Source organism: Ctenocephalides felis, unplaced genomic scaffold, assembly GCF_003426905.1.
Source record: "Ctenocephalides felis isolate EL2017-DRISC unplaced genomic scaffold, ASM342690v1 CF-g0.4_SCAFFOLD_01886, whole genome shotgun sequence".
Lineage (NCBI taxonomy): Eukaryota > Metazoa > Arthropoda > Insecta > Siphonaptera > Pulicidae > Ctenocephalides > Ctenocephalides felis.
In genome coordinates this window covers 167675751-167679804 of record NW_020538040.1, presented here as the reverse complement: position 1 = coordinate 167679804, position 4054 = coordinate 167675751, and positions in this window count along the sequence as shown.

Sequence of the window (4054 nt, the reverse complement as noted above, 5' to 3'; positions counted from 1 at the left end):
TTTAATTTTATAGGAATTTTACGAAATAATAGCTCAATTATATAACCAATGAAAAATAAAAATTTCATTGGCATGTTTTTTATAAATAAAAACACCAGCTATAATTTTGATGTGGTATTTTGTCAGAAATATTCGTCAGCAGAGTTGGTATAACTATTAATTTAGATTAAAATTGCTTTTATTTAACTTCATTTAATTTTTCATTAACTATTTTTTTTATAGTTTACACCTCGACCAGTATGAAGGTTTAGTTGGCTCTTTTTACTCCACTCTCATGTAGGAGATTATAGAAAAAAAAGTTAAATCTAACTTAAAAATCCTTCTGCTTTCAAATAATATTGTTTAAAAACTTTCTGACTTCACTTATTTTTGAGATATTGGTAGGGTACCTTTTTACCCGCAGACAACACCCATCTGCACTCTTCTTCTTTTCAATCCCTTCAGTCCTTCTATTTTGCCTTCGACGACGTCGTGCAGGAGGCACTCTTTCTGCAGAATGAGTCCAATTCAGTGTCCTTTTCTTTTCAAGATCATGCTCAGTAGAATCCTTTCTTTGCCCATTCTTCTTAGGACTTTTTCATTCATTATCTTGTCAATCCAGTTTATCTTCTCCATTCGCTCCAGGACCACATTTCAAAACTCTCCAGATACTTCTTGTTCTATACCAAGGTATATGACATAGTTTGCTATTGTTTTCTTTTTTTAAATTGATGTAGTTACATAGAAAGAAACTACGATAAATTTTGGTTTTTTCTTTCTATTATGTTTTTGTAAGGTGTTTAGTTTATTTCATGTGCGAGCCGAGAGGCGAAACGCCGCTGCCTTAATTATCATACGCTATTAGTACGCATAGCGCGCAATTGCGGACGTACGGGTTCTCTTTCAATTTACTTAAAAATGATTTCACTTTTTTTAGAAATTTTATACCAGTATTGGGCTTGGGTGCGATGTCTTTCAATTCTTTTGTAATATATACAATTGCACTTAATTTTTTCTATTCGCAAAAAATGTACATGTTGTCTAAATAAGAAAATAATCCAGCTGTTTTTTTGAAAAAAACTTTTCGAACAAAATATATGAACTTTACAACGAAGAAGAATTGTTTACGCCAGAAAATCCAACTTGCTAATTTTGTTTTCTTGACGTTTCAAGTCATTGTGGATCGCTTGAGGCAAATATTGAATAAAATAAAAATGAATCTGATGATAATTAAAATAATAATTATAAAATTATAATGATAGACCATAATATTAAAATATTATGGGCTTGCGTGGTCTAAGTGGTCTAATTACAAAACTCATTAAAATTTTAATAATGGGTAGCGTTAAAATTTTCAATGTCTATCGTGAGTATTCGAGCTCAAATTCGATGTTTTGTTTTTCTCAAAAAACGGTTCAACTGATTTCCAAAATGTAAAGGCTGTTTGATGGATGATACTAAATATTTTTCCTTTACTCTAAAGAGTCGCAATTTTTTTTCGCGAAAAGCGACCTTTGTAATTAATTGTTTAAATTTTTTTGATAGTCTGATGAAACTTTATGATATAGTTCATGGTTTTATTTGACAAACATCCTAAAATATTATGACAAGTTGTTTAATTACAAAAATTAATTAAAATTTGAAGTAGGTTAGCGCTTGAAGGTCCGCGGGTGAAAAGGACCACCACATATATCTCCAAAACAAGTATAATTAAGAATTTTTTAACAACAATATTTGAAAGTAGAATGAAAAAGATATATAATCACCTTGATTCTTACGACGTTGCTATTGCGAGAATAACGACACATGTTTGAAAATCCATAACAAAAGTATTTTTTTTCCTTGTTATTTTTTAGTCGTGAGCACTGTTCTTTAGTTTACGAGACCTTAATATAATTTTCAAATATATGTTATTTAATTATTTCATACGATGTATTGTTAATTTTAAGTTAGATTCGACATTCTTTTTATATAACCCCTAAAGAAGCTTATACGTGGGTAAGGTAAAAAGATCCAACTAAACCTGGCAAAGGTGTAAACAATCAGAAATAGTAAATATAAAAGTCAACTAAGTTTAAAAAAACAATTTTACAAGAGATAAATTAAATTTATAGTTATCTCAGCTATTCTAATTATTTCTAACGAAATACTAGATCAAGGTTATATACAGTGTTATCTCTGTATAAAATATAATTTTGAAATTATTATTTTGCATTGGTTAAAAAATTTAGCTATTATTTCTTAAAATTCTTTTATATTAAGAATACGACATTAAATCTATTCCCCCCCCCTGCCTATGAGGTAAAAAGGATCAGGTGACAAATTTTTGAAAAACAGCAAATAAAACACATTTTTACAATGATGAATTAGCTGAGAGTTGTACTAAACATAGTCAGATAGTTGTTCGATATGTATTATTTGTTGTGATACAATTGATTTTATTTCCACATTATAAATGCTCAAAGTCAAATTGGACATTAGTCTTTCCCCTACCCTAATGGGATGCGTTAAAATTTCAAAATTCAATGGTGACAATTTGAAAAGTTGTCGAATTTCAATTCTTACTATAACTGACAAAATTCTGATACGTACTAAAACAGTAATTTAAAATCAAAACTGTTGCAATTAAGATGTTGACATGTTTATATGATGCTTTTGCGCAAAGCTCCCGAAACTTGTCAACGAGAATGAATTTTTACACAATAGTTGAAACAAGTTTATAAACAGTTAATGACAATGAAACGAATTGATTGATATTTCTTAAAAGATAATAAAATGTTTTCAAGAATGAATATAATACAATTTTGAATGTTATTAAGTACTTTCGATTGTTTCTATATTCCGCATGACAACGGAGTAAACAGAATTGTGCAAGTGCATCATTTTTGACAGGCAATATAAAATTTAACTATCTTAAAATTTTGGTTAGCGTTATTATTATCATCTAATTTTTAACTTCCCGTTATAGTATCGCAAAAAATGTGAATTGAATTTGTTCATGTATCTTTACGTTTCAAAGGTTTCTGAACATTTTGGCATACTTTTGAAAAATGGATGTATGTGTATGTGCGGATACAAATTTTTAGCGACGATTTCGGAAAAACGGATTAACTGATTTGAATAATAATTATTATTTCTATTTGGATCGTTAGAGGAATTGTTACAGCATCTATCCATCTTTAATTCTTAGTAATATGATCAGTGGATCTCAAGATACATCTTTATACCAAATTAAGAAGTAAGTTACAATAAGCCTTTAGCTTCCCTATTTATATATATATAATATATATATATATATATATATATATATATATATATATCTTTATAGATTATTTATATAAGAGATCAGTTTTATTCGATGATTTTCACATATTGCAATCGGTGATAACTACTTGGTTGTATTCTTTCGTGACGATGATGTAGTGCATTCCCATATAGGAAATGGTGATAGCGAAAACGTTCTTACCTAAGACCATTTCACTTTCTTACTCGGGAAATATAATTAAAGTCGGACTTCTTATTAACTGAGTGATTTTTTTCGAATCGTTCCACGCATTCCCAGCACGCAGTACATTGTACTCGGCGTTTATCCATGTGTAAAATCACGAATCGAGGAGATTGGATTTTAGTATTTAATTTGTTCAAGTTTTTACTGTCTCAATGTTTTTCGTATATTACATTTGGGAAAGTTTATATTGGAATTTATTTATTGTAACTATTGTACACAACACGTTAATTGCCTTGGTACCAGAAAAATCTTCACATGAGTCATGGTAACTTTATTAGATAATTTAGTTAAAAATGTATTAAAGTAATTTTTTTTTGTCAAAATTTCTAGAAAAACATTATTTTTTATGTCACACATAAAACTATGACTGACATGACCCTATATTGAAACTTTTGGCTCAAAAAGCCAAGATACTTTCAGGTCAATTTCAGTCAGACGCATAACTTTTATGATATTGTTTTTATATTTATATTAAGCATAACTTCTATGATATTGTTTTATAAAATTTTGTCAAAAAAGTATTTTAATAAAAAAAAAAACTTTTCTTGCTGGATCATGCTTTTCTGA